This window comes from Zosterops lateralis (assembly GCF_965231275.1).
Source record: "Zosterops lateralis genome assembly, chromosome: 9".
Lineage (NCBI taxonomy): Eukaryota > Metazoa > Chordata > Aves > Passeriformes > Zosteropidae > Zosterops > Zosterops lateralis.
Window position 1 is genome coordinate 26,704,056 of NC_139769.1, and position 20,261 is coordinate 26,724,316.

A 20,261-nucleotide genomic window follows, 5' to 3' on the forward strand; every position below is an offset into this window, starting at 1 on the left:
AGTGACAAGGAAACAGCCTAAAATCAATACCCACATCGGCAGTCTGGCTGTCCCAGGGGCAACAGGACACAGCCCACTGGCTTTTATGTTAAAGTTGTTTTATTGAAGGCTGTGCTCTGACATTCCTTAAGATTTTGGTGAACCACATCTGAAATGGGGAGAACACCGACAAGCCGTATAGATGCTGTGGTTAATTTAAATGTAATTTGTTTCACACACAACCCAACAAGGCAAGCTATCATAACTTAAACACATTTTATTTAAACATAAACAATGGTGATATTTAATTAAGCATAGATATTTACTTTTTAAATATTTGTTTAACCACACCAAACCACTGTCTATAAGCAAACACAATCTACCACTTGGCGAGACCAGGGTACAAAATCTGAAGGCAAACTCGCTTTTTCAAGAGGGCCATGATTTATAGATTGCTTCCATTGTCCTTCAGTTGTGGGTGAGGATTTTGACACATTTCAGGTGTCTGACAGGTGGGAGAGAAGCATGCATTGCATCAAAATTAGTGTGGGCAGCAGCAAAGGGGAGGATTCTGCTCTGCTCAGGTGAGAGCCCACCTGCCCCCAGCTCTGGGGTCCTTCCCAAAGGAAGGACATGGACCTGTTGGAGTGATTCCAGAGGAGGCACCACGATGATCTTCAAGGTCTCTTCCAACTTAATCGTTCTGTGATCAGAGGGATGGAGCAGCTCTGCTGCGATGAAAGGCTGAGAGTTGGGCTTGTCCAGCCTGGAAAAGAGAAGGCTTTGGGGCGACCTCATTGTGGCCTTTCAGGACCTGGAGGGAACTTAGAGGGCTGATTGGTTTACAAAAGCATGTCTTTACAGGACGCAGAAGAATTGCTTACCACTAGAGAGCGGGGTTAGATTAGATATTAGGAGTAAATTTCTCCCTGTGACAGGGGGAGGCCCTGGCACAGGGTGCCCAGGGAAGCTGTGCCTGCCCCATCCCTGTAAGAGCCCAAAGCCAGGCTGGACTGGGGCTTGGAGGAACCTGGTCTAGTAGAAGGTGTCCCTGCCCATGGCAGGAGGGTGGAACGAGATGGTCTTAAAGGCTCCTTCCAACCCAACCCTAGCCATGCTATAATTCCGTGTTCCAGAGTCCCATGGGGCCGCACAGGACTTCACCACCGAAGACAGGCGGGCTGCTGGCCCCTCGCCCTCTCCGGGGATCACACAGCCTGCCCGGGGACCACACAGCCCTGCCCGGGGATCACACAGCCCTGCCTGGGGATCACACAGAGCACACAGCCTACCCGGGGGTCACACACAGCCCTGCCCGGGGAGCACACAGCCCTGCCCGGGTATCACACGGCCCTCCCCGGGTATCGCACAGCCCGCCCGGCTCCCGGCGGGGCCGTCCCTCTCTCCCTCCCGCCCTCTCTCCCTCCCGCCGTGTCAGCCGTGCGCGCGCACCGGAATGTGGGCGCCGCTGTCCCGGCCCTGAGGCGGCTGCGCGGCCCCGCCGGGCTGGAGGCGGCGGCGGCGCGGGGAGGGAGCACGGCCCGGCCGCAGCGGTGAGACAGAGAGCGGCACTCCGCGCCGGGCCTGCCACAGCCCCGCGGGGCCGTGTGAGGGGCGGGCGGGAGGGGCCGCTCCCTCAGGAGAAGGGGCGCGGAGCAGGGGGAGCCGCCTGCCCGCCCCGAGCGACGGGGGATGGCGGGAGGGATGGATGGATGGTGCCCGCCGAGCTCAGGGGGCTCCTCCGCTGCCCGCGGGGCCTCGGCGATGGTCCCGCTGGTTGTTCGCGGTGTTTGGTGTGTGTGTTTGTGTGTGTGTGTGTGTGTGTGTGTGTGTGTGTGTGTGTGTGTGGAGTTCCCCGGGCAGGGGCGCTCCGCGAGGAGAGGAGCTCGAGCACAGTGCAGGGTTTAGAAAAATAAAGTTGTTTTCGTGGTCAGGAAAGGGAGAGAGCTGTGGAAGCGTTCATCTCCCTGCCTCCTCCGCGGGAAAAGTGAAGTCACTTCCCAGGAGCCCAGAGTACAAACTACTGTCCTAAATCCGTGTGTCTGCCTGCGTCAGGCTCAGCTGCCTTAGCTTTCGTTTTGGGGGGGGGGGGTTTCTTTATATTTTTTTTTTCCTTTTGGTGATTTGTTTTATTTTTTTAAGCCCTCTTCCACTCTCTACCGATCCGTGAACTGTTACAAAAATTCTCCTTAGATAAAAGTACTTGAAGACCTGCTGCTGCCGTCTGCAGCCGTCCGGCACTGGAGGAAATGGACGTGAGCGGGTTCCGGCGGTGCCGGCTGCACTTTGCCCCTGCTGTCACTGTCCCTCCCAGGCTGTGCTGCTGGGCCGAGACTGCTGCCTTAGATAGCGCTGGGAAAAGTCCTATCCTGCCACATTCCACAGCTGTGTCCGAGTGTGTGTCCATCCAGAGTGTGCCGGAGAGGGGGAAAAAAGGTTCAGAATGTCAGTTGTTCTTTAAAACAGAGAAAAATCTAGCGACAATTAAGGAATAGCTTGGTTTGGTGAGCATTGCTTGTCTCTCTCACTGCCGAGCTCTAGTCTCAGGACCACGTTGTTTCTCGGCTGAAACTTTCAGAAGGGCAGGTGTGCTGTCAGTTTCCGTCTTGTTGACTGTACAGGCAACATTTTGTTATCTCTTTAAATGCAGGAAAGGTACTGTGACTTTATTTAACCAAACCTCTGTGATATAGGCCAAATCCTGACTGCCTGTCACACCAGCCTGGCTCCAGGTTGTATGAAGGTTTACTGGGCATATAAGGTTGGTTCTGCAAATTATGCCTCTGCTTAGGGTTTAAGTAGGATTGTAGATAACTGTTTGTGTGGGTTGGATGGTAGTAATTAATATGATTAATAATTTACTTTGTAGTTAAACTTGAAAAGGCTACAAATACAGTAAACATAAACTGACTCCAGTGTTGTAAGAATGGTGGCAGTGAGTGTCCAGAGGTGACCCAGCACCAGCTGATGAACCCCAGCACTCAGTGAGTGACAGAGCCTTCCACTACTTTCTTCTGGTTTAGGTAGAGGTGGGAAATCATGCTGGGGTTGTTTTGTTTCATTTATTTGATTTTTTTAAATAACTGCTTTTTTCTGAAAGGACTCTGGGGCTGGTACATGTGAGAACTGTATAAATTGCTCCGCAGCGTTTGCTTTAAAATGGTTACAGTGAAATGTATTGCTTGTTTAAAAATAATATTCAGTCCTTTAAAAAGCAATTGACAGATGAAGATTTGGGGGTGTTAGTAAAGGGATTGCAAAAAGACCAGGTTGATAATGTGTCTGTCCTGTGTCCCTGGGGTACTCCCCAGCATTTCAGGACAGTCTGTCTGGGTTGTGGCTGCTCCTTCACTTCTCTCATCAAAGGGACTTCCACGGCCAGGAATTGAGTAAAAACAACTAATCTGGTTTAAAAAGATGCACTTCTAGTTCTTCTTTTTTTTATTCCCTGAGGTACTCTGATTACAACAACTTCCTGAGCAGCTCATGTGGACATTGGCTCGGTGAGGAGGAGGAGGAAGCCCAGTGTTGGTGGGGAGAGTGGAGCAGCCACAGGTGGTGTGATGGTCCTCAGCTGGGCCCTGCCCGCGGGCAGGAAGTTGATGGCAGGAGCCAGTGCTGCTGGAAGGAGCTGCATTCTGGGTTTGGTTGGCTTGAGCTGCTTCTGCTGAAGGTAGCAGTGATAGTAAGGGTGGTGGCTCTTTTTTTTTTCTGCCAGTACTGTCTTAGATTGATTATGAAGCCATGGTGCAATTTTTTGTTTGCTTTTGACAACACTGAATGGACTCAAGAGCCATCTCTGTTGTCTCTGTTCTTCCATTGCTGTGGTTTTCTTCTTTTCTCTCCTTTGTACATCTGTTCTGCTCTCTGAACTTCTTGGTGAGTTCTTAATTTCAGGGAGTGATGGCAACATTGTTAGGGGTTTTTGTAAATTTATTCAGCTCTAATTTAAAGATAATTAGTTGTATATCGCTATTACCTCTGCTGTAAATAGGAAGGCTGTTTCAAACTTGACTTACCTTAGTAATTACACACTTTCTGATTTCTAGTCTAGATTAATTTGTCATGGGGTTATACTCATTTTATGCACCCAGTGGTATGATAGGTTTTATTGGCACTCTTGATCTTGGTAATAATAATAAAAAAGGGCACACTTAACAAAAAGGATGCAAACGTGTGTGGAAATACACCATGGAAGGTTTGTTTTCTCTTTGGGCCACCAGCTACACTAATCATTCCTGTAATAATTCTCAGCTTCTCCCCATGAATTTTAATCTTGACCTATTAAGTGAGAATTAAAATTCACCTTTCAGGCATTAACACTGAGCTTCCTGGAGGTGTCCTTTTAGTGAAGGTTAAGTTGTTTTCAAGTATATTTTGAGAAGATGTGTTTTTTTGAAATTCATACCTTTGGCAGTTTGTTCCAGTCTCTCTCTTACTCTGTTACACTGGTACAGCTGTTGAAGGAGCCATTATTGTAACTTGGATTTCTGAAGGGATTCTTTCTTCTTTAACAGAGTCCTAGCCCATAAACAAAGAATGACATGTTTTTAAATTTTTTATTTCACCTTTTTTCCTGTATTCTTAACTTTAAAGAGAAACAAAACCAATGTGTAGATTATTAGAAAGCCTCTGTGGCTTTTAAGGTGTTTATTTAAATTTGCTGTCAGGAGTGTTCCCAGAGGGGACTTTGTGAAGCTGACAGACTAGTTTGTTGGGTGTGACTGTTTGTAAACAGAACATAAATACATAAATGGGCTTCCAAAATCTGCTTAGTAAAATAGATAGCTCTGAAAAGTGAATAAGGCCCTTGTGGAAAACATGTTAGATTGTGTCTTTCATGGAATATTTCTTACTCTTTGGAAAGCGTAGCAGGTACAACTGTCTTTTTAATGTTTTTAAGTGGACAGAGGGAAAAAGTAGCTTTTGCCTCAAAATGAGATGGGTCACAGCCCTCTGCTTTCCTACTCTCATAATCCCTGTATCATGAGTCAGGATATTAAAGAAGTTTCAGATTTAGGGTTTTTTTAGGTCAAGTAAGCTTAAAAGTGCAAAATTTTTCTGATGCTAAAAACGCTTCCTGGTTGTGGGGGAAGCACAGCAGTAAAAAGGGAAGAAGTTCTAAAGGCAAGAAGATATGACACACGTACATTTCTGTGTGCAACACTGGATGTTGGCTTACTGTAAATGCAGGAGATCTGGAATTTTGAAATGTGTGATGAAAAGTAGTAAGCCAGATGAAAAACCTGCTGAAGGAAAGTTTCTAATATAGAATTATTGGCAGGTCGATTAGTAAATTCTTAAAACAGAGCATTTATGTTAGAGGAGGCTTCTGGAGGTCATCTAATCCAACTCCCTGCATATGTTAAAGCAGGAATAATTTAGATAAGGTTGTTCCAGCCTTTAACACCTTTCTAGGTAATTTATTTCCACAGTTGACTGCACTCAGTGTTTTTTTCTTTCCTCCTTCCCTTTAAGCTAGTTGAAATTTCCTTTCTAGCTTGTGTCTGTTGCCTCTTAACATGTCAGTGTCCATCCTCCAGAAGAGTCCAGTTCTCTCTTCTGCACCCTTTCATTAGAGAGCTGACAGTAATAAGGATTCTTCAGAGCTCTTTTCTTGACCAGGTTGTGCAGACTCAGTTCTACCAGCCTCTCTGCACCCCCTGTGCTGCTGCCATCTGGGCAGGCTGGCCCCTGGCCGTGCTCCAGGTGTGTGTGAGCCCTGCAGTGCAGCCCAGACCTGCCCTGGGCTCGGCCTCAGGGGCTGAGCAGGGGGCCCTGAGCCCTCCCTGGGCTCCTGCACAGCCCTCACTGTGCTCAGCTGCCTTGGCCACCAGGATGTGCTGGGGACTTGTCTGCAAAATTCTGTCTGCTGGGATCTCCAAAAGCTTTGCTGAAGAAGTGACTCTTTATCCAGCTCATGTTCAGCCTGTCTTGTCACAGGCGGTTGTTCTGCCTCTGATACAGCACCCGGCACTTGCCTTCATTGAGCTTCACAAGCTCTTACCTTTCTGCAGCCTGTGCAAGTCTCTCTGAGTAGGAGCTGACCACTCCTCCCACTCTGGTGTCACTGGAAGCTTGCTGAGGATGGAGCCTGTCCCATCAGCTGGATGATTAATAAAGACATTGGGTGGTGCTGCTGGTCTCAGTGCTGATCCCCAGGGGATGTGACTGCAGCTGCTTGGATGGAACTTGGCACAGCTGGTGGCTGTTCTTTCAGCTCAGCAGTCCAGGCAAACTCCCAAACACCTCACTGCTCACTTCCCCCAGGCCTGTCTCACCAGTTTGGCTGTAGGGATACTGCGGGGGACTGTTGTTACTGGCTTTGTGTGTCCAGTGCTCTTCCATCATTGCTAAGCCAGTTGTCTCCTTGCAGTGAGCTCTTGTGTTCACCAGGCACCAGGTGTCCTTGGTGAATCCATGCTGGCTATTCCCTGTCATCTTCTTGTGCTTCTTCAGCAGGGAGGTGCCTTCCAGGAGGATTTGCTCTATAATCCTCTCATGGACTTAGGTGAGGCTGGCTGAGCTGTAGTTGATCCAGCTGCCTGGATCTTCCTCCTTGCTCTTGAAACTGGGTGTGATATTTGCCTTTTTTCTGGTCAGAAGGAATCTCTCACAGCCTCATGGCTTTTCAAAAAGTGGTAGAGTGTGGTATCTCAGCTACACTGGCCAGCTCCTTCAGGATTCTTAGATACAGCCCATCTGGCTCCATAGATCAATTAGATCCAATAGATCCAATTTCCTGAAGTGCTTCCAAACTTATCTTTCTTGTTTGGAGGGAACTTCCTACTCCAGCAGACTGCTACTGCTCAGGGGTCTGGAAGGCTTCTGAGTGGACCTTGCTAGTGAAAACTGGGGCAGGAAGGATGACATGTATGTCCTCCTTTTCCATGTACTTTGTTAACAGGAGACTTGTTCCACTGAACACAGAGAGCACTTCTTCCTTGCCTTTCCTTCTGCTGCCAATGTTGATTTTTCCTAAAGCCTGTGTCTTTGGGCTGCTCTTGGGTAACTTCTCCAGCATCTGCCTGCAGGGTGCTTGTGAAACAGGGATCAAAACTTTTGTATCTGTAATTATGTAGAACTTTGAAATTGGTTGAAGTGTTAGTTAATGAGCGATTCTAACCTCAGCTGGTAGTGGTTGAATGGAAGGTGTCAGTTTCTCCTAAGCAAGCAGCAAGCATTATCTTGTATAAGGTGGTAAGTCCTGCCTGAGATGTAGAGAGCAACTTGTACCAAGGAGGCAAAGCAATGAGAAAAATGATTCACATCTCTTTTTTTTAATCATTCATTTTCTTTCCCCCATCACTGAAATAACTAACTCTATGTAGAAATTTTCAGCTTCAGTGTATGCCCTTCTTCTTTTATTGAAAAGATGTAAATATTTAACAGCAAGATGGGTGGATAAATACTTGATGCCATCTGTACATAAATGCTTCCAGTTGGCATTAATTTAATTATTTTCTGTTGATGCATGAATCCGTTTTAGAAATCATTGGGATAAACTAAAATTTTGGAAATTGAGTCATTTTTTAGTCAAGAAAAATAAGGGAATGAGTTCTTGAGTTACAGTCTGTGTAGATGGTCTGAAACAAAGTTCTTGATTAGTTTAAGCCCTCTGCATGTGCTTGATGTATCCTACGTTTTCCTGACTGGTGTAAGTGTGATTTGGCTGATGTTCTGGTGATTCAGTGGCATCATGGTGAAGCCTTGGGTATCCCAGTTACTGCTCTGGCTGTTCTGTCTGGTGTCTCTTTGGACTAGAAATACCCTTTTTAGCATGGTTGGGAGTTCTGAGGTGTTTTCTGGTATAATAGAAAGATTTTGAAGTGGAGTTACACTTTGATGCAAAAGAATGCACATTAACTATGGTAATTAATGGTAAAATTATAATCTGCACGTTTGTCTTTGTGTGTGATCTTTCATTTTACATTGGGCTACTGGCAAACTCTTACATAGTAAAGCTCATTACTAGTGATGGTGGACAACTTCCTGTCTTAATTGCTCAAATTCTTGGTGTCTCCCACATAATTCCTAACTAGAGAAGAAAAGGTAATAGGGCAGAGAAAAGGAAAGTGAAAGGTGTTTCTAAGAAGCAGAAAACTGTTAGAACAGGATTTCAGTCAGTGAGTGAATCTAAGAGTGGATCTTGAGGGCTGTTTGCTAAATGGCTTAAGGTTTCCATGTCACTCTTGGGCTTAGAAATGAATTAAGTTGGTTGCTGTCATACAGTGTAAACAGATGAGAAATGAAATTGGTGTGACTGTGACTGACAGCAAAGTCCTTTCTCAGCGTGTGCTGTCAAACTTGTGTAGTAGTAATGCTTTTAATGAAAGGAATCAGTTTTGAGTAACCAGTCGTGACCAATCCCTGGTCTTCTCCTGCAGGCAAACAAACACAGCTCTCTGAATGTCTCTTACATTTTGTGCGTGTGTATATTCATTTATTTATTTATTCTTTCATCACCAAAACCTCTGTGTGTTGTATTGCAAGGTGTGATGGTGCGAGTTTCCAGAAGACAATTAGTAATTTTGGAACAGTCTTGAGGTTACACTTCTTGTCAGTGATCAGTGTCAGTGACAGATGGTTAAACCTCTGACTTTCAGGGTGTTGAGCTAAGTTATGTAGCTGTGCTTTCAGTTCAAGTATTGCTGACCTTTCTGATTAGGTCATGGCTGTTGTACATACCTGAGGTCACACAATCAGATTTTTTTGGGGTAGAAAGCAAATTGCAGCTCTGTTGCAGTTGTACATGTTTATGACTTAATTTCTTGGTTTGGGAGGGAAAAGAATGGGAGTTGTGGCTTTGTCCAAGAATTTTATTCAAAGGATTGACTTGTAGTGTCAACTGATTGTATGGTTAATTTTGATAGTCTTTGCCACTGTTCAGGGAAATGGATCCTGTTCTGGTAAATTGGTTTTTGTTTTAACCAGAAGTGAATTTCCTCCTCTGTTCCCCACAGTGTTCATTTGAGAAGCAGTTATATTTGAATTCTTTGCTTTTCTGCTCAGTACAATTACTCATGTGGTATTACAGTCTCACAGTGCTGTAAGAGTGGCATATTTCCAGGTGGGTTTGAATGTTCTGGTTACAAATTCTATACCAGTCTGCCTTATCTGAAGTTCCTTCAGTGGAAAACAGTTTAAAGAAGTTCAGTTTAAGTATTTTGACTTGATTACTGCACTTTGCAGAGATCTGGTGTCTTGTTATCTGCTACTTCAGCATAGTAAGTAAGACAGTTCTAATTTGTGCTTCTATTATATACACAAAATATTACTGTTTTTTTCTGAACTTAGATAAAATGTTTTTGCTGAGATCCACAGATCTATTGGAGTACAAAAATTTGTAAAAATACAAATACATATCTGTATTTTTAACTAATACGTTACAATTTTAAAAGCATGTGTGTGTTATTTTCCTCTTTATTTTCTAGCTTTTTATTCTTGTCCCAAGATTTTAATTAAAGGCAAAGGTTATGCTGTGCCTTTTCAGTGCTCAGGCCTCTGAAGGCAAATCAGTGGGAAAATAAAATGCAAATATTTTTAATCTACTGCTTTATCTCTCCCTGTGTGCATTTAGATACAAGATACAAGGTTCAGAATTTAAATTTAGAAGTTGGCGGAAAAATTTAATAGCTGGCTAAAATTTGAAAATAATGGGGAGTTTTTTTCTTTGTATTTAAATAAAATTTTGGTGTATTTCCCTTTATTAACAGTTTAAATGCTGCAAGCTGGTATTTTTTTCCTTAGAAGCTTGGAGTTTTTTAATTAGCTGTTACTGAGAAACAAATACTAGATTATATTATTTAAGACTGACTAATCTGAAATGCATGTGGCAGAAAATGGACTTTTTTTTTTTTTTTTCGTTCTGTAAACCCTTCATTTTATTTTGTTCCACTGGTGTATACTTTCATAATTTCCTGTTATTTTGAAGAGAAGGCTCAAATAACTGGTTGGTGGCAGCGCTGCAGAGCTGCCCCCGGTGCTGGGTGCTGAGTGCTGAGTTTGGTCTGTTCTGGGCATTGTTGTGCCCACCTTGGTGCTTGTGTACTGAAGTGGGATCTTGGCAGAGAAGGGGGGAACATTTGCAGCTTCTTTAAGGCCATTTTTCACCTACTGCATCTTCCAGATACTCCTGAAATCTGTGTAACTTCTAAGTGCCATCGTCTTCTGCTTGAACTGAAGTGTTTTTGAGCACAGGAGTGCCAGGCAGCAGTGCAGTTGGATGGGCACCTTTTGTGTGCGCCAGAAGTTGTTTTTGGAGTAAAACTTCAGCTGGAACTTGGGTCAGGCAGTCTGGTGAAGAAGACTGAAGGTGGTTTTGGTCCCTTCTGTTCATGTAGACAGTTTGTGTTTGCTCATGGAGGTACACTCACACCATCAGAGGTGTTTTTAACCCTGCCACACTTGATCCTAATTGTTAAAAATTACCGTTGGCAGCATAAACTTGCAAGAAGGCAGGAACTGATAACTGGAATTATTCTTGGACATAACTGTTAAACAATTCTGAGGAAACAAGTGAGGAATGGAAGTCAGTAACTTATTTTTACATTGTTTTGAAGGTTAAATTTTACTGTTTATTCCTATTAGATGTGTGTAAAAACTATGAGGGGAGAGGGGAAATGAGTTGATCAAAATGTCCAAGAAAATATTTTGTCAAGTTTCAAAACAGTAATGTCAATTTGGAAGTTCTGCACAGTTGTTTGGAGTGATAATTTGCTTTTGACCCTTATAGCTTTCCCTTTCTGATTCTTCTTTTCTTTCGTCATATTGAGACATCAGTAAGTCAGACTGAACATAAAGGGGTCAGACTGAAATGTGGTTTAGAATCGAGCTTTTGATGGTAGCCAGAGAAATCAAAGGGTGAAATAAGACAAATGCAAGTGATCCTTGTTCCAGCAGTCTCCCCCAGTTTCTCTCTGGCTTCTGTGATTGTGTTTTTTGTTATTTCTGGCAGTAATTGAACTCCAAGGGTCTTACAGGGGAGTTATTTTGTACATTTCCCAGGAAATTCATGCGAGGTGCACAGCAATGCTGCATTTGCAGGGTGCAGTTGTGCAGTTTGTTATCATTGGTTTTGCTGGGGCTTCTGAACACCCGACTGGTGACTGTGCACAGACTCAGCTCTGACTTGGGTGAGAGTGGGATGCTGGTGCTGTTCCAGGTCCCACTTGACATTCAGGTTTGGATTCCTTGTCCTGAAGGTGCTGTAGGTGTTGATGGGTTTGTTCCTGGAGGGGCAGCACTGCCTGCTCCAGCTCTGAGGCTCATTGAGACACTCTGCCTTTGCCTTTGGGGCTTGGCAATCTCTTGACCGTGTCTGGCATTTCAGTAGCTTGTCCAGAACTTAACACTCTCCTTTAAAGGAGACAGGGGTCAGATGCTGTAGTAATGCACCCCACACCCCCAGCAGGGGCTTCCAAATAGGGAAAGAGTTTCAGTTTGCCTTTAGACATTTTAGGAAGTTTAACTAGAAAGTTCTGTGGTTTTTTCACAGGGATTGGCTCAGTGCCAAGAGAGAAGCATCTATTGAACCTTTTCGCTGTTCTTCAAATTCTGCCATTCTCCCTATTGGCAGCAGCCAAATTGTCCCTCTAAAACATTCAGTGTTTAGGAAGGAGCACAAAGGGACTAAGGGATTTCTGGAGTGTTTCCAGCAGGGTGTCAGAGGTTTCTCGGACACCTGTGCATGGCTTTTCTTTTGTTTTCTGTAACACTTGGTATTTTGTTATTTTCTTATTTTCATTTATTAAACCTTTTACTTTACAAAACACCTTTGCAAAGCAGTCTGGCTGAAATTATTTTAAGCCAATGTGCAAGGACTGGACCCTCAGAGATCGATACATTTACAGGTGGTTTATAAAGCTCTGGCCGCCTGTATCAGGATGCTGAAAACAAGGTTGTGGAAAAGACAGGTTTAAATAACCACAGAGCATGGCATTTGTCCTACTTCACCTTTCTGTGATTTTTTTACTTTTAGATCAGCTGCCTGTAACTTCCTCTCTTTATTTCCTTAAATAAAAGTGTTTTGTGGAAGTATTCAGTATGTAAACATGGATAGTGAGTTTTCATATCTACATTTAATGAAAACCACACATCATTTGTGTTGAAACTGATGGTACAGTGTGGCAATATTTGGGAAGCTCTCTGAAAGTTTGACAGAAAGAGACACTGATTAAAAAAAAAGGCATAATAAACACAGATTTTTTGGCTTCTCGTGTCTTCTTTTATGTAATCAAGTGGATTTTTCAAACTAGAAATACAGTGAAATGCTTAAAATTCAAACTGCTCTGGATAGTCTGCCTCAACAGACACGTACTGGGTTTGTTCATGATTGTTGGCTAATGTGAGACAAGGAAATTTCATCAAGAAATTTTGCTGTGTTTTTGGCAAGATTTTTGCAATCATGATATAAGCAGCTGTCTTGTATTATTTTAGATGTATTTCTCCAGCAAGACCTTATTTCCTGATTTTTATACATTGTTGTAGATTAACCTGAGGCTTAGACCAGAAATAATCCACAATAATCCCCAGATTCATTCATTGTTGTAAGTGAGCTGTGTAAGAGCTACATAAGGGTAATCTGGACAAGAGGCCAAGTTTATTTATTTAAAAAAACCCAAAAAATTAAAAATTGAGTCATTTGTCTTGGAGCCCAGTGATAGTTGAATCCTGAGAGGGATCTGAGAAGTCTTTTTGTTTGTTTGTTTTAAACATAAGTTTTGTCTTTTATAGTAATTCTGTTTACTAATTTGATTACTAGAAAAAAATGCAAAAACAAATGAAAAACTTTCAATGGCAGCCCCAAATCAATTGATCTATTGAAATCCTTTTCTTTCCTTTAATAGATACATGAAGGTGAATTTTTGAGTGTCTTCTGTAGTACTTTGAGATGTATTTGTTAGCAGTTGAAGGGAATTGAAGGTAAGTGCAGGTAGTGCATTGAAAATATCTTTGTATAACTTTTTCAGTTACTTGCTCATACAGATTTGAAGGATACTTCTTTTAGGTCAAGTGGGTGTTTTTTTTTTTTTTTTTTTTTTTTTTTTTTTTTTTTTTTTTTTTTGTCAGAATTATAAAATACTCTTAATTGTTTATTAACTGATGAGCAAGCTTTTGTATAGGGATTAGTTTAATTGCTTTCATATTACCTTTCCAAGCTGCAGTTCTTACTTGAATTACAGAAGGATTTTGAAATAATTTGATTAGTGAATTTGATGACATGGAGAAATCACCTCAAGGATCACACTATCATTTAAAAAAACAGTAAGTCTCTTTCAGTTAAGGAAATGCACAGCTCATGGCAGTTCCTAGAGGAATTTAGGTAATTTGAAAGCCTTTTAACAGTGATTTGAATGTTGAGGCAAAACCTTGGTTTTTCCTCTTCTTGATAATGAGCAAAGTGTTCTACTTCAGATGGGAAAAGCAAAAAAGCAGAAAGTGAAGGAAAACCTTTACTTTTTAAATTATTATTTATTAGGGGGATAGAGTGATGTTAGTACTAGGTATGTCTGATTACTTACTGACCTCTTCTTACCAATGGAAGATCATCTTTCTGTTAAGGAAATGGTCTTATTGTCTTCTATGAATTTCCATTCTTCATTTTCTATGACCTTTGGAATTAAAAACAGAGCTGCATTGTGGAATATATTTATGAAAACTTGCCCTAGCAATGTGAAATGCCAGTAGGTTAGTTGTGACACGGTCAAATAAAAATGAGAGTGGTGGTTGAACCAGTGCACTTTGACATACACAGAACTGGGAGAGACAGTGGTTAGAAAGAGGGATATTGGGGTGGCTTTTCCTTGCCATGCACATTGTTCCCACTTCTCAGCTTCAGGCAGGTGACTTTCAGAAGGTTTCACTTGGTCTTTAGAATAACTACGGTTTCTCTCTTCATCTTTTCACGTTATATCTTAATACTTAGATGTTCAAGTGACAATGTGAAATCTTGGTTTCTCACCTAAAGGGTTTTAAACATATGTGAAATCTTATTTAAAATGAAAATGTTTATTTTTAACTTATGTGGGAGTATTTTGTTTTTACCAAGAAGCTTTCTTTTGTTTCATGTTCCAAAGAAGGGGGTTTGTGCTTAGTAAGTATTGGGGACCCTGTTGAAATCATAGTTTGGATACAACAGCAGTAGATGTTCAGATACAGCTGTCAAATCAAAACTCATAGTCCTTGCAATTTTGGAAAATCTGTGACTGAACTATGAAAAAAGCACCTGATGGTGTTATTCATTTACAACTTGAGATTTCTTTGGACAACTATTAGAATGAAAAATGTAAGATTAAAACAAAAATCTGAGGAGACTGAGATTAGCAAGGGCCACAAAGCATTGCCTGGTCCACCCCACAGGCCGTGCTGCACTGACTGCAGGGGAGCAGCTGCTCACAAACACTGCCTGCAGTTTCTGGTATAAAGGTACCTAATGAGCTAAGAACAAAACACTCTGATTTCAAGTTAAATCTGCAAAACCTCGTATTCCCAGCATGCACATTGCAAAGCTCAAGGTAACAATTGTCATAACTCCAATTCTGGCTTGGGGGAACAAGGGTTTTACTTAGCCTGGAGGCAGTTGGTGCAGGGCAGGGAATCAGGATCCCTGCTGGGTGTCAGTGACGTGGGGACACAGGATAAGGCACCAGTTTGGCAAGGACAGGGACTGGCACCTGGGATCACTGCTGCCTTGCCTCACACTGCTCTTCCATATGGGCTCTTCTGCTCTACAGCGTGTCATTATTTCTGCACATAGCAGCATTCCTGGTCAAAATACTCAGTTTATTTAGTGGACACAGGTTGTTCCATTGACTGCTTTAGACCAACACGGTTATTTTTACAGTTAGGGAATAAACCACTAAATAATCTCCTTATAACAAGGATTGCATTATGCTTCTGCTTTCCTCTGGAATATAGGTCATTATATTTTTGAGTGATGATCCAGTTGGGTAACTTGGCTGGTGATTGGTTTCAGTTTGAATGCTGCCTGCAAGCATCACGTAGCAATGACAAAAAAAGCAGCTTGGGTTTGCCAAACTCCAGCTTTGAAAAATTGCATACTCTTCCTTGCTGCTCTATATTTTCTGAAGTTAAAAATCAGTTACTGGCTGCAGAAATTAAAGTGTTGGTTTTCAGTTGGTGTCAAGGAAACAGTGTAAAAGTGTACTGGAGTTGCTTTATCCTTGAGGCCAAACGAGCTACTGCTTAAATGAGTAAACAGCTTTTCCAGAACTTAAAGTATAAAGTGTGGTTTGTTTTTAATAAGATACACATAAAGACTGGTAACATCTCTGTAGAGTAGCAGAAGAACACTTACCTGTTACACTCTTTGGAATGGAATAAATAGAGAGGAGGATGGTTTTTCTCTTAAGCAGCTGAAAATGTATTTCCTTAGGTTGGTTAAACACTAATTGGATAAGGTAACATCAACTATACTTTTAAACAGCATGACTAAGTCCGTGGCAGCAAGAGGCAAGTGTGCATGTGTGCCCTGTTCTCCTACTGGTGTCTCTTCTGTGTGTGGACAAATCCTAGACTTGAACATTTATTTAAATGTTCAAAAGAATCCCACCAACCTTATTTTTAACTTTGTTTTGTCAAAGGTGTAGCTTGTCATCCATCCATGACTCCTGCTTGCTCAAAGTGTACAAATAAACAGAAGGAATCCCTCAGTTTGCTGGGAGGCTGCCTTTGTAGGCAGCAGCTTTCCTGATGTGCTTTCACTTAGCTGGCATTTCATGTGGTGTCCAGGATGCTTCTGCCACCCAATATGTACATTTAGGGGTTGAGATCAGTGGTTTGTTTGGTTTTTTCAGGTTGCCTGGCTTGAGTCTTGCTCCAGCTCTGTACCAACCATGTGCCCACCATTCCATGGAAGGGTTCTTCACCTTGGTGGTTTTAACTTTATGCTAAATAAAAGCAGTATTTTTTCCCCTCAATCAACTCCATACTGTGACTGTGTAATATTTAAGTGATTCAGTGGGTTATGTGTAACACAGATTGAAGTCAGGAAAGCTGGTTCTCTCCTTTCCAGTAAATGTCTCAGTCTTCACACTGAGGTGTGTTTGACAAGTGCTGCTTATCACTCACTTGAGGAGATGCAGATGTAGCCTGTGTTTGAAGGAGAACAGACATTCTCTTGTTTGTGGAGTTCTCTTTTGATTCTGTTTTCCTAAGTTGCCATTCTCTGGCTATGAGATGGAAGTGTAAAAAGAATCTGGAAAAACCTCTGTATCTAGGCACCCACTACAACAATTCCAAACAGTTTCCCATCATGAACAGACTAATTATTTGCTCTTGGCCACATGATGGGGGTTTGCTTTCTCAGAGGAGAGAGTGTTGCCAAAACAAGTCAGTGGTTGCTTTCTACTTATGGGTTTTTTTACTTAATTTTTTGTGGGTTTGTTTGTTTTGTTGCTGTGTTGTTTTGAGTTTTTGGGTTTTTTTTTAATTTGGAAAGATTTTTGTTCTTAACACTGCTTTCCTGAAAATAAAAAGGAATTTTTGTGTGCATATATGTATGTGTTTAAAATACAGTGATATAGCTCGCTTGCTTATTAAGTTGATTTTATTCCTGGGAAATAGTATCAGTAAGCCAAATAAATGATTGATTGTTCTTTCCATTATGTGCTTTACATAGTGCTTCACTGCCAGAGATAAGACTGGGAAACAATTTATGGGTAATACAACAGTTTTTAGTATGAGCACAGAGACAGTTTCTCATAAAAAGATTACAAAGAGAGAAGTTGAGATGAAAGTTGAAATTGAAATTGTAGTGCTGTTGTGGTCAGTGAGATTGAAACAAACTGATTTTATGACACCTAGAATTTTCTTCTGCAAATGTCAGTCAGTCAGTAGAGAAGAGGGTTTGGGGGCAGCTGGTGAGCTGTACCTGCCTCACCACAGAGAATAATATGGATTTTATCAGGTTGGTTAATCTTGAAAAGATAAAGCTTTGTGTGTCTGCAGCACTTCTGGCTTTCTGGGGAAGGTGTCCCTCATTAAAGGTGAGGAGCTGCTGGAGTGGGAGCCAGGATAACACAGAGTTTTGATACATTTCTGAAAAGAAGATGTTGTGGCTGAGCCCCTTGGTCGTGTTTGTGTGTGTGGAACTGTCCATGTCCTGTTCCCTGAGGGGCAAGTTGGAGTCACCACAGCACTTCAGTGCTCTGGAAATGTGAGTCATGCAGTGATTGCAAGGCCAGGTAGTTTAGTGCTCCTTTTGCACTGTACCCTGTAGCTCAGAAAAGGGAATAAACCATGCCTTCTGGTGTGTATTTCTACTGCAGACTTCAGTTAGCAGAAGATGAATTTCTGCATTGTTCTGTTGGACCTTCCTCTTCTCAAAGGTCCTGGAGGTTCTCTTGAGGAACCATAGTTCTGAAAATAGGTATAACTTATTTCCCAGTATTTTCTTTTTTTGCAGTTTGATATTGTCAGGCAAACTGTATGGCTTTGAAGCTTGTCTTTAATACAGATCTGTCCATAATACAGGATGATTTTCTTTCTCTGCTGAAAAAAGGTATGAATTAGCCTTGATTGTCTTCTTTCAAGCAGGTAAGAAACTTCCTTTCAAAACACGTTTCTTGTTGCTTACTGAAAGTAGGTCAACCTTTATCTTCCTTAATTGCTGTCTTTTCATAGCTCCATATTTTCTAATTTTTTGGTGCCTATGATGCTGGAGGAAAAGATTTTTTTTTTCCTTTCCACAAGCCAGCGGTGACTTAGAGCATTAACTTTTAAAACGTTTGTTGAACACAAACTGGAAGTAAATACAAAAATGTCTGGTAAGTGCTTCAGAAGACTTATTCATGTAAAATATGTTTACTTTTGGAGACCAGTTTGCAGAGGAAGTTTTTGAATCTGTAAGGTCTGCACTGCAGTTTCCTTGCGGAAGGTTTTCCAGAACCTTTGGTTCTTTCTCCTGTGCTGATGAGTGTGTTGCCAGCAGTGCCTTGGCCTGTGTTGCTGTGCCCAGCAGTCCCAGGGATGTGCATTGCTGCAGGTGTTTGTGTGGTGCATGTGATGTGTTTCTGTAAGTCTGGAGTAAAGGAAGAGCTGTGGAGGGGAGGAATCAGAAGTGCTTCTGTCCTGTGTCCTGTGCTCTGATCCAGTGCTGAATCCCCCTGGGTTTTCTGGGATCTCTGCTCTTCACCTCCTCTGGCTCTTTAATCACTTAGGCTGCTTTACCAAGGCAGCTGGAGTGAACTTGGGATGCCTCTCTGGAATGAAGTGGGGAATCTGCTGGGTTTGAGCCTTCCCCAGCTTAGTGCTGTGTGTATGTGAGGGTAAGTTCTGATCACTGCACCCAAAACAGTCCAAGTAGTGTGGCTTAGTTACCTTTTATCCAGAACTTTGTAGGAGCAAAACACTGGGAACTGATGTGCATCAGAGAGGTTGGCTTCGCTAAAACTGCATGAGAAAGCTCACAGAGAAAAGCAACAGTTTTTCTACAGTTCTCATGTTGTCCTTATGGCTTAAAATATATTTTGTAGCAAGATCTATACACCATATCACACCTCCACACACACTCTCTCTTAAAACTGTGTCTGAATAATTTCTTTGGCCTTGAAATCTGTTTGTCAGAAAACCTTTTCTGAAACTTTTTTTTTTTTTTTAATAATCCTTTTGTCATAGTAGGCTTTCTTTCGCTGAGTTTAGAAAAATTTCCTCCTGTGTATTTGTTCCTGACTTCTTGTGTGTGAGAGAGATATTTTTCACCAAAGTAAGGGGAGAAAAGACCTTTTCTGTAGGAAGGAGCATGACTGTTAAGATACCTGTTTTGTAGCAATGCAGTAGCAGTACACAATTCCCACTGTTTCTTACCGTGAAGAGAGCTTTGACAGCAGAATTTGTTGTCATCTTTTGTCGTTTTTGGAGGAGCAGCTCTGACTCCTGGCTCTGAGGATTTGGGAAGGTACCATCTGGTCTGCGGTTTCAGTCCATGGGTCAGCACTGGCCCAACAGAGAGTGTGTTTTTCGTTTGGAGCTGAACTCCACCAGCAGCTCAAACTAAGGAACTGGACTTGGAGCTGAGGTAGCTGAAGTGGATTGGATTTGCTCTTTCCTGGCCCTGGCTGTCAGCTCCTCGCTGCTGGTTGCTGCCCTCCCAGAAACTTTAAACTGCTAAAGCAAATGCTGAACCTCATTCCTAAGGATTCTGAGCCAGGATTCAGCTGTTGGTGTCATCAGGGGGTAAACTTGGTGTGATTGTGGACTGAATAACTGTCTATATGTTCTGACTGATGCAATCAGGAATAAATTCTTACATTCTTAGCTTTAAACTTTTCATCAAAAGGGGCAATTAAAAAAATGAGATGCTGGAGTTTAGTAGTAGGAGTCTGTTCTTGGATTTTGTTCATGTCTAGTAGGTCAGCTGTCATTTTTTCTTTATGCTTGTAGGAAAAGGGAGGTTTGAAGTGCATAAATGGGTAATGAGTAAAAAAGAGGATTAGAGCCAATGACACAAGGGAAATGAGAGTGACCATCCTCTGACTGCAGGTGACTGGAAAGTCCAGAATGTGTGTGTTTCTCTTCTTGTTACTAAAGAATAAAAAAGCATCTTCAGATATCTTTCCCTTCCTCAAATTACCTTAATGCGTGATTCTCCTAGAGAGGTTTTTATTTTTACTGCTTTTTCTCAAAAGCACTCAGCTGAAGTATTAGATCATGTGTCTTTATAATAAAAAAATAGAAATTTTTTCTCTTTAGGTGACTTACTACTAAAGATGGTGTACATCTCAATAATCTTCATTAGAATCACAGCCATACTCTTGAGTAAAGTTCATGTCAGAGTTGAAGTTGTTTAGTTTGAAGAAATTACTTGTTCATGAATTTTGGTGCTTAGTTTGTCTATGGCAATAAAACCTATTTTTGGTCAAAGACTGAGCATAAAATATGATGTATTAAGCTTTTCCCAAATGCCTGGTCTGCTTGTGTTTGTGTTTTACTGCCAAACTGCAGCTGAAGTGACTTTGTTTGTACTGCAGTGGGATGGGGGAACACTGACAGATTGGAATAGTCTGTAATGAAGGACTGCAATTAGGGGTTCTGGGCTGCTAATTGATCCAGTTAATGGAGTTGTGTGTAGGAAAAGCTGGGTGTCTGCACTGGCTCTGGTGGTTTGAGCTGGTTGTGAAGGCAAGCTTGGAGTACACTCTTCAACACATTAAGGGCCTTGTAACTCAAAAGTAATTGCAGGAATGTGTGTGGTATGCTTTGAGAGTATCTGACCTGAATAAGGAGCTCCTCACAGTCATCTGATGTTTATAATATTTCTT

The 20,261-nt window shown here is 42.1% G+C and overlaps 1 protein-coding gene across 5 annotated transcripts in view; it reads left to right on the forward strand.

Moving 5' to 3' along the window:
- The first annotated feature begins 1,471 nt into the window (after positions 1 to 1,471).
- The window catches only part of RABGAP1L (RAB GTPase activating protein 1 like), a 228,283-nt gene continuing 209,493 nt past the window's right edge, over positions 1,472 to 20,261 (forward strand). For 2 of the 5 annotated variants that reach the window (XM_083867620.1, XM_083867627.1), the window contains exon 1: positions 1,472 to 1,532. The gene's annotated coding sequence lies outside the window, so the exon portion shown is untranslated. The other 3 variants (XM_083867625.1, XM_083867624.1, XM_083867623.1) reach the window with 3 other exon arrangements.